Here is a 10,960-nt window from a genome sequence, read left to right as displayed (position 1 = left end):
TCAAAAGCCGAAACCCAACCCGCAAAATTCTAGGGTTTGTGTTTGCGGTTCCATAATGTCTCAGAACGGGAAGCTCATCCCAATCTCGACCAGCACAGCACCAAGCTCCTCAACCTCACTGATCTTCAGCGCATCGATCCCTTCGTCGAGGAAATCCTCATCACCGCTGCACACGTCACCTTCTACGAGTTCAACATCGACCTCTCCCAATGGGTTCGTTCCTTTATAATCTCCTTCGTTTCATCTATTCCATTCTCTATCTCTCTCTCTAACGCTTTCTCTCTCTTCTTTCTGCGATTACCGTTTGCAGAGCCGCAAGGACGTCGAGGGATCCCTCTTCGTTGTCAAAAGGTCTACTTTTTGTTCCTTTTCCTTCATCATATCGCAACAATTCATGAATTCCACGATCCGATTGCTTTTTGTTTGATTTTCTCTGATTTAAACAAACGAAATGAACGAAATTCAGTTTTCATTCCATTCATATTTGATGTGCACACAGAAATAAAAAGCATAGCTTGGATCTACTAAGTCATCAAGAACAGATGAAAAGATTCGGACATCACCTTAAACTATTGTTCAGTGATAAGAAACCATCACAATCTCAGACAAAACAACTCTGCAGAGGTTTCTGTCAGGTAAACACTGATAAGATTTGTTCATTCTTAATGGTTTCAATATTATATATGTTGTTGGGTTTTTGTTTCAGGGGACTAAGGTTGTTTCTCCAAACCAAGATGATTTTGCTATGATTTCACCAAGAATTAAACTCAGATGGGAGGCACCTGGCTTATCTTGAGAGGGGTTTCTAAGGATGTGGCAAAGTACAAGATCATTATTGTCCATGGTTTTGGAAGCTCCAAAGAGATGAACTTTCTCGCACCCCAAGTACAATTACTCATTCCCTTTCAACTTAAACAGAATAGTAGTACTATACAATTACGATATTCATATGCTGAATAAGGTTACTCAACGTGTATATATACATATATATAGGAACTAATAGATGAACTAGGCATATATCTGCTGATCAGTTAGAGTTAGGACCACAGTTCTATGTCATTGGAGTCTCAATGGGTTCATATGCTACATGGAGTTGCCTTCAGTACTTACGCCACCGGTACAGAATTACAACCTTCCATATGGATATATAGATTGCAAGACAAAATAGTCTATTAGGATTTGTTTGATAAGAGTGAAATTGATAAGAGATTAATTGAGTATCCAGCTGGATTTTGATCTGAGATTGCATCGCAGTTAGGGAAACAGAAATGAGTTCAGAACGTCTACAAGAAAATTAAGTTAAATAATTTTTCTTCTTGCTTATATTTATATAAATTAGATTTATAAATAATTTTTCTTATTGCTTATATTTTTCTTCGAATTTGTGTGCTCAGGTGAGAGAGTTAAGCATAGAATTCGCTCGAGTTGGCGGAGTGGAGATTCCGAACAACAAGAGAATTGAGTTCTCGCTACAGTACATCCATGGAATCGGAAGGAGCAGAGATCGCAAGATTCTCTGCGATATAAGCATGGACAACAAGGTTACTAAGGATCTCAGCGAAGAGGATCTCATCACTCAGATGAAGTCTCCAAATACGTCATTGAAAGCGATTTGGTTAGTTTCTTTTCGCTTAAACCATTCAATTAATTAAGAAGAAAGTTTAATTTATTGATGTGTTTATTGATTTTCTCAGAGGAGGTTTAATGTGCTGAATATATGGAGATTGAAGGCAAACAAAATATCAGTAGTAGGAGTATATATGCTTTTACATTTCCTATTTCCTCTTATATATATGCTTTCTGTGGGTAACAAACTCTGCTTTATGCTTAATTAAATTTGATTAGCTTTCACATTCCTAATTAAGATAGTATTTTGTTGAACCAGATTGGGGTTGGGTGCTTATTAGAGAAGCTAATAAGGCTAATAATTTGAATTTCCTCATATAGAGCTGAAGCTTGCTGGACTTATTTTTCTTCTTGCTTATATTTATATAAATTATATTTAATTTGTTCTTTTTTTTGTGGTTTAGTAATGTTTTTTTTTTTGAGATGATGCATATTTTAGAACGAGTGAAATGAGAAGAACCGGTTGATTGTAGAAAGAGAAAAAGCTTTTAGCTTTTTTTGAAGTTAAAGATTGGTTTCTGATATATATTTAGTGGTTCTAATATTTTATATGCTAAAGTTTTTGCTTCTTTTATGGGTTGTTATGTTAATATAATACATTGGAACGAGGAGTTGTGTTGAGACAATTTTGCTTCTTTTGGTTTTAATTTCTATTTATCTCTTCTATTTAGCAGCAGAGAAAGAAGAAGAACAACTCGAGCATGGCACAAACGCTAGCGATGCCTATAGCTCCCTCTCTCGCCCTAATCTCAAACTCCAGACCTCTTTCCAGAGCTGTCTATTTCCCTGTTCTCAACCCTCCCAAGGTAACATAAAACAAACTCTACCTTACATTTCTGAAATTTGTTTGTTTACTTTCGAATTTTTGTGCTCAGGTGAGAGAGTTAAGCATAGAGTGCGCTCGAGTTGGCGGAGTGGAGATTCCGAACAACAAGAGAATTGAGTTCTCGCTATAGTACATCCATGGAATCAGAAGGAGTAGAGCTCGCAAGATTCTCTGTGATATAAGCATGGACAACAAGGTCACTAAGGATCTCAGCGAAGAGGATCTCATCACTCTTAGAGATGAAGCCTCCAAATACGTCATTGAAGGCGATTTGGTTAGTTTCCTTTCGCTTAAACCATTCAATTAATTAAGAAGAAAGTTTAATTTATTGATGTGTTTATTGATTTTCTCAGAGGAGGTTTAATGCGCTGAATATAAGGAGATTGAAGGAGATTCAATGTTACAGAGGATAGGTAGATAGGTAAGTTTGCTGAAGAAGGCAAACGAAATATCAGTGCTATGCGTTGCCGAAGTCGCACTCATCATCTTCTCTACCAAAGGCAAGCTCTTCGAATATTCCAGCGATCCTTGGTTCGTACCTCTTCATTCTCCCTCTCTCTGACCCAATATCACCTTTACTTAATTTCACTGCTCATAACTATACATAATATGGATCTTGATTAATTAGTGAAATTTTAATTTCTGTGTGGAAATTACTTAATTCAGAACGCCACCGATTATGTGTTTTCATCTGTTTCACATTAAGAGTACTGTCCACATGCAGTAGTAGGAGTATATATGCTTTTACATTTCCTATTTCCTCTTATATATATGCTTTCTGTGTGTAAAAAACTCTGCTTTATGCTTAATTAAATTCTATTAGCTTTCATATTCCTAATTAAGATAGTATTTTGTTGAACCAGATTGGGTTTGGGTGCTTATTAGAGAAGCTAATAAGGCTAATAATTTGAATTTTCTCATATAAAGCTGAAGCTTGCCGGACTTATTTTTCTTCTTGCTTATATTTATATAAATTATATTTAATTTGTTCTTTTTTTGTGGTTTAGTAATGTTTTTTTTTGAGATAATGCATATTTTAGAATGAGTGAAATGAGAAGAACCGGTTGATTGTAGAAAGAGAAAAAGCTTTTAGCTTTTCTTGAAGTTAAAGATTGGTTTCTGATATATATTTAGTGGCTCTAATATTTTATATGCTAAAGTTTTTGCTTCTTTTATGGGTTGTTATGTTAATATAATACATTGGAATAAGGAGTTGTGTTGAGACAATTTTGCTTTTTTTGGTTTTAATTTCTATTTATCTCTTACTTCTATTTAGCAGCAGAGAAAGAAGAAGAACAACTCGAGCATGGCACAAACGCTAGCGATGCCTATAGCTCCCTCTCTCGCCCTAATCTCAAACCCTAGACCTCTTTCCAGAGCCGTCTATTTCCCTGTTCTCAACCCTCCCAAGGTAACAAAAAACAAACTCTACCTTACATTTCTGAAATTTGTTTGTTTACTTTTGAGTTTGTGTGCTCAGGTGAGAGAGTTAAGCATAGAGTGCGCTCGAGTTGGCGGAGTGGAGATTCCGAACAACAAGAAAATTGAGTTCTTGCTACAGTACATCCATGGAATCGGAAGGAGCAGAGCTCGCAAGATTCTCTGCGATATAAGCATGGACAACAAGGTCACTAAGGATCTCAGCGAAGAGGATCTCATCACTCTTAGAGATGAAGTCTCCAAATACGTCATTGAAGGCGATTTGGTTAGAGTATTTTTATAGAATACGGATTGAATCAAGATGAAGAAGCAAGAACAGAGTTGAGAGCAGTAGATGCGTGGATACTGACTGACAAGCCTTACTCTCATCAATCCATTCATTCGGTAAGCTTCAATCTCCATTCCCAGTTCTTCCCCATCTTGGATCTGTTTTTGGCTATGATATCTTGGTGTTTCAGGTTTCTTTCTTTTCCTAACCCTTATTGATATAGCTACCTGTGCGATTAGGGTTCATGGAAAAGGATGCTGGGAACAAATTTCTTTTGGTCTGATTTGTCAGATTCATTTAAAGATCGGTGGTAGTTCTCAAGAGGAAATCAGCCTAGGCTTCATGTCACTCTGCCGCTCTCTTATCTTGGGAAACAACAAGTTAGGTGGGAATTTTTACGGCGGCCCTGTCCTTTCTCTGTCCCCTTCCATCATGTGACGTGTTTCACTGTTCAGTCCGAATTTCCTGTGATGTAGGTATGTAGTGGTTATGACTTATTTCAGATTCTTTGATATTTGTTTACTTTGATACTCAAGTTTCCTTTCAATTAACAAGATTTGTTTTTGTCCCTGTTTGGGCGTTCTTTTCTGATTCTATTTTGAAAATTGGATTTTTTGTTTCGATATAAGATGTTGTGTTCCAGTAACAGTAATTATTTTTGGTCTTGTTTATCCGTTCCCTTCTGATTTCCTTCTGAAAATTGGGTGGTTTTGTTTGTATTGCTGCTTGTGTGATAGATGAAACAAATGAACTATGCTTAGTGTCAACTGATTCAAAAAAGCTCCTCTCTAATCTCACCCCCTGGAAGGAATGTTAGAAGATAACACTTAGAATCATTGGAATGAGGAGTTTAATTGATCATAGGGAGGAGAATGAAGAACATGCTTTTCTTCGGCTTCTAATAATGGATAAAGAAGTTAGTTATTATAGCTATTTTGATAGTTTTGTTGAATAAGTTTATAGGTGTGTAAAAATAAGTTAGTGTATTTATAGGATGCAATTGTATTCACTGGTTTATTGTTTTTTTTTTCTGGTTTTCTGATTTTTATGGTATTTTATCTTCTTGATCATTTACTTTCTAAATACATATTTTGTTTTTCTCTTTTATTTATTCCTTTTTTCCTTGTCTGAATCTTTTTTTCCTTCTGTTTTCTTGGGTGTTGAACTAAAACCCGTGTCTATTTAAGTGGTGAAGAATTTAGTGGTTGGTGTTCATATCCATTGTTTTCTTTTGCATTGTTAGTGTCTAGAGAAAATGAGCTATTTGGGTGTAGGTGTTAGTCCTGGAACAACTCCAATGTACCATAGCACAAACCTGAAATTGTTGGATAAGAGGATCAAGATAGCTGAGTTGGTGTTAAGGTTTATGATTCTTGGTCTTGGAGTTGTTGCAGCTGTTCTTATGGAACTGATTCACAAGTGAAGGTGTTTTTCTCCTTTGAGAAGGAAGCTAAATTCACTGATGTTAAGGCTTTGGTGTAAGTATCTATTTATCTATGTTCTATGTTAATTTCTAGCAATAAAAGTGTTGCATGTTTTGTTGTCCAAATTCATTAGTTTTTGATGGATTAAAAAACTTTGCAGATTCTTGGTAGTTGCTAATGGTTTGGCTGCTGGATACTCTTTGATTCAAGGACTCCGTTGTGTTGTGAGTTTGGTTAGGGGAAGTGTTCTCTTCAACAAGCCCCTTAGCTTGGGCCATTTTCTCTGCTGATCAGGTACCCTTCTATATTTGAAAGATCACATCCTACCATTTTTTGTTGTCTTATACATTGTGGTCAAAACACAAGATTATCAAGATTCATCAACATCTTGCTTTTTCCTCAAGCATTTTGTTGCCATATTGATTAATATCATTTATTTTTGTTATAAATTCATGCAAAGACATAATAAAAAAGTAATTTGTCATTATGTCCATAGTGATATAACCTGAGTGGCAATATATATTTTTTTCTGGTTTTCTTATTTTATGGTATTTTATCTTCTTGATTATTTACTTCTAAATACATATTTTGTTTCTCTCTTTTATTTATTTCTTTTTTCCTTGTCTGAATCTTTTTTTCCTTCTGTTTACTTGGGTGTTGAACACTATAATTAATAAGTGTTGTTGTTCTATCTTTTTTTTCACCATTTGCTTCAGATTGGAGCTATTTATCTCTTATATTTCTAACTGTTGTATTATGCCTTTTTATGATTTCAATTTCGAAAAACTATTGTGTTAAAACAGTGGAAAATTCTTTAAACCCTAAAGAATTGTGTTATTTCGATCTGTTTTTGCTTTCCCTAGTTGAAGTGCGAAAAATTGTGTCTTGATTTCGTCCTGGATTGTTGCAAGTTGCTACGATATTCCTTCCCTTTTTTATGATGGGTTTTCTCTATTTTGTGTTTCAGAGAGCCTTGACTTCTAATATTTTTTTTACCTTCCATTCTGTACGGAGTACTCTTATAAATTAATTACTTCAATTGTATCTACTATATCATGATTGATCTTAATTACTTTCTTTTCTATTGCTCAGGAAGCATAATTTCTGCCTTCCTGTTGTTGCCCCCAGTGTAAGTTTGATATATTTCGCCTTCATTCTTAACTATCCCTTTTTATGAGGCCATATTTTTGTCATTTTTTATCTGTATCTGATCTTCCTAGAGTAAAAAGGAAACAAGTGCCTTAATTAGGATGATGCAAAACACTTAATTCATTAGTATTGCTTGTGCTGTTCTATCATTGGGTTTTAAGGTTTAACGGGTTTCATTGATATTTAATTTGATTGTATGGTAATTAGCTAATTTTAGGTACTTAATTACTTTGGTTAGATAAAGATAACTCTTTATTTACTTCACTTCCTAATTGATTAATTTTTATTTGGAGATTAAAGAAATATATCTGTGTTGTACATAGATGCATACTTCTTTTAGGTTTGTTAGTTAAAACCTGGCTAATTTTTTGGTTCTAGCAGCAATTGGAATAGAAGCATGTGAAAAAAAACACAAATGAAAGTGAGACACATAATAAGATCTATATACAATCCATATAAAAACACTTCAAATGCTCTTTGAATATCCTAGAAATTATAGGCATCAGATTGGATTTGGTTTTCTAATATGTAATTCATAGTAGCTTTGAATAATTTTGATTCTTTTTCTGAACTCTGTCTTCATGAAGAGAGATTCTTTTTCGATTTTCTGTTAGGTTCTTCGTTTTCAGTATGCAGTGATTTTATTAGAGTTTGCAATTGTGTTCCTGATTTCCCATTGGGGTTTGCGTGTTTTAAATCTGAGTTTTGTAATTTTCCGTTGATTTTAATAGTCAATTTTCTATAATGTACACTGAACTATTGAGCTATTAATACTCATACACACTTGATTTAGGGTAGGATTTAGGGAGGGAGATGATTTGTGGGAGTGATTGCTGATTGGAATATGGGTCAAATTGAAAAGCTAGATTTGTGGTCATGGAGATGTCTTTTTGCTTTCATTATGGCAATTGTGAGGTGATCCAATAGCTTCGACAGGTTAGTAGGCATTAGATTTATTTAAGTTTTCTTATGATGTATTCATTTATTGGGACCCTTGCTCTATTGGGTCTTTCTTTTCTTCAATTTGTTGTTGGAAAAAGCTACAGCAATAATATAAGTATAATGTCTAAAATTAGTTTGAGTATTTAAAGTATATAACTATAAGTTCTGGAATAAATTTAGAAATAATGAAGTTTATTACAGTGCACAAAATGAGTTAAATAAATATTATTATTAGAAAACTGTCTCGTGGGATTGCTGATAATTTGGATGACCCAAAATACAAGCATTACAAATATTGGTCTAACCCCTTAGAAACAAGGTGAGATCCTATACTTAATTGCTTTAGTAAACATTTTGTAGAAGTTGCACACAAGAAGACTGCCAATCTAGAATTTGACTATTGTTGGCACATAGCTACTACGTAATTAATCATTTTATTACCTTGGTTTGGGGCATTGATAGATTCCTGCTTTTGCTATCTTCTATAATGTCGTATCCTGCTGTCTTTTAAAATCCGTAGTTTATTCATACTACTTCTCTTTATGGTTTGTGTTATATTTTTGTCCTGCTGCTGCAGATTACCACATGCTCCAAATATGGAGATTTACTCTATGTATGGGGTCGGGATTCCAACGTAAAGAGTCTATGTTTATAAGTCAACCTTCCAATCGGAATGCTACATTCCGTTTCAGATTGACACATCAGCAATTGGTGGAGATGAGGACTCTTTTTTAAAGGATGGAGTTTATAATGCCAATTGGGATGAAACCGTTCCTGTTTTAAGCGCTGGTTTCATTTGTGCAAGAGGCTAGCGGGAAAAAACCCGCTTTAATCCTTCAAGCATCTAAACGTTCGTAAGGGAGTATGAAGACGCTACTCCGGCTAATCTTCTCGAAGGAAGGGGAACCCAGAGTGGTGCTCATGTTGATATATTGGAGAACTTGGCACTTATTGAAGATATTATACGAGTAGCAGCAGGGGCCTCTGGTAAGGACTTAGGTAGACATAGAGTTCACTCAGATTTTCAAAGGGTTTCAAAATATTAACTCTCAGTGCAATAAATGTTCCGGCTGGCAGTTGTTCCTTTATTAAATTATTTTTTACTTTTCGGATTATAAATACTCATTGTTACCTTAGTTTAACATGAGTATTACCCATGAGGTTATAAACAGTTACCCATGAGGTTATAAAGAACTGTTGTTAGGAATTAAATGGAAATGTGCACTAATCTTTGATCATTTTAGCATTGGTATTGTGACACCAAACTAATCATTTCTATGTGTTAGTGAGTTTTCTGAAATGTTACCTGTTCTATATGTTTGTGTTTTGGATTAATTTTAAGACACTTATCAGTTGTATCATATCATTAATAATTTCCTCTTTTGGTGCATGTGTTTATCTTCTTTTGATAGTGTTCCTACTAAGGCATATACTTAAAATGTTGACAAGGATATGTGTATACCACAAAATCAGTCATGATTTTCTATTCGATTGATTGTTTTTTTATTGGATAAAGTAATTTAAAAAATATTTAGATCTTATTAGCTCTCTCTCGTGTCAATTTGAGTGTCAATTTGAGTGTCAATTTGAGAGTCAAATACGCAATTCTCTAAATACACAATTGTGATATTAATGGCACAATTATAAATAAAAATTTTTAACAAGAAAAAAAATTTAGGACACCATGTATTATTAACGTATATTAGAATAACATTAATTTATAGATATTTGTTTGAATCTACATAACAATATAATTTTGTTATTTTAAAACACAAGGAGTTGTATTAACATTATACGCATAATCAAATTATTAGTTAATAAGTTGTTTTCGAGTGGATTAATAACTTCGTTCACTTATCATATTTTTCAGGCTCTTGTGATTCAATTCGAACAGTTTACTTATGAATAGTTGATTTGCTGTAGAATACGTTTAACTATATATTTTATAATAATAACTCTGTTCTTATTGTGTTAGAATAATTACTTGCATTTGAGATCTTAGGTCAATAAATTTGCGACTTGCGTATGTGTATGAAATTTTTTTTAAACTTGATATTATTTGTTTAGGTTCAAGTATGAAACTAAAGCAATTTTTACTCTTTTGATTACTGATGATTTTTCTCAATTTTGACTCTTATTTATCTCAATGTTAGAAGATTTAATTTTATGCATTTGAATAATAATATATTTTTGTTGTAATACGTGAAAAACCCTATAAAATCTTATACGGTTCAATTTCAATTGCTCCCTTCCTTAAATTTTAGTGCGATGAAAGAATTCTTTTTATATACATAAATTATATTGGTTTTTGTTCTTATTTATGTTTATCTTCTTAATTGTGTTGTTTATATTTTTAAGTTGTATTTGTTGTTGCATAATTTATGAAGTTGAACAAGATACAATGTTCTATGAGACATGATTTCTATAGCCAATTCTAAGACGTGCTCATCAAAATTAATGTTTTGAAAAGTAACGATACTTATGCAACTATGAAGAGTTAGGAAAAAATACTTATGTATTGAGTAGTGATAGAGTAAACAAATCTGTTACATTTAGTTAAGAATTAAACAACAAAAGTACTTTTTATTAACTTAAAAAGTGACAATCCAAAAACATTGAGAAGAACCGAAATTTTCAACCCGTGCAATGCACGGGTCTTCTGCTAGTATATATATATATATATATATTGTGTGTGTACTCTATAATTATTTTGGGAATGGGCACTAGTGTCCTTAGCCGTCTTAGTGTGTTACTATAGATTGCAATAATAGATTCTGATAAGGCTTTCTGATATGCTTTTTTTATTATATCTTTTTATTCAGATAATGTTAATTTTAATATTTGAATCTATTGTAGTAATAGAGTAAATATATATATTTTCCTTTAGTTTATTGGAATAATAATAATATCTGGTATAGCATGCGTCATGCTGCCAAAACACTTATATCGCTACCAGAATAGATGATGATTCAGCTGTATTTTTGTTATGCAGTTAGTCCATACTTTAAAAAGGTTCCTGTAAAGTCGATACTGATTAATGAACAAAAGAAGTTGGTAGAAATGTAGAAGTAGAATGGTAATTGAGGTTCAATATTTATCATGGATTAAGAAAAAAGCCTCCTCTTTAAGAACACAAAATCTAACGTTTGGTTCTTTTCCTGGTCATAGTTCTAACTTCTAAATTATTCATGATTACTGCATTTGATGGGACAGACACATGTTTTTGTTCTTTTGGCCTTATGATGAGCGGATAATTTATACGCTTTTTGGCATTATTTTTAGGTA

At 33.3% G+C, this 10,960-nt stretch overlaps 4 pseudogenes; all 4 read left to right on the top strand.

Moving 5' to 3' along the window:
• On the top strand, positions 1 to 1,299 carry LOC130939759 (uncharacterized; annotated as a pseudogene).
• An 805-nt stretch (positions 1,300 to 2,104) lies between these two features.
• LOC130939764 (30S ribosomal protein S13, chloroplastic-like) lies at positions 2,105 to 2,970 on the top strand (annotated as a pseudogene).
• Positions 2,971 to 4,438: 1,468 nt separating this feature from the next.
• Positions 4,439 to 6,685, top strand: LOC130980920 (CASP-like protein 2B1; annotated as a pseudogene).
• Positions 6,686 to 7,577: 892 nt separating this feature from the next.
• LOC130980914 (phospholipid:diacylglycerol acyltransferase 1-like) lies at positions 7,578 to 8,721 on the top strand (annotated as a pseudogene).
• The last annotated feature ends 2,239 nt before the right edge of the window (positions 8,722 to 10,960 follow it).

This window comes from Arachis stenosperma, chromosome 1, assembly GCF_014773155.1.
Source record: "Arachis stenosperma cultivar V10309 chromosome 1, arast.V10309.gnm1.PFL2, whole genome shotgun sequence".
In the NCBI taxonomy this organism is placed as follows: Eukaryota; Viridiplantae; Streptophyta; class Magnoliopsida; order Fabales; family Fabaceae; genus Arachis; species Arachis stenosperma.
The sequence above is the reverse complement of the archived record's forward strand: the minus strand, read 5'-3'. Positions and strand labels throughout refer to the sequence as shown.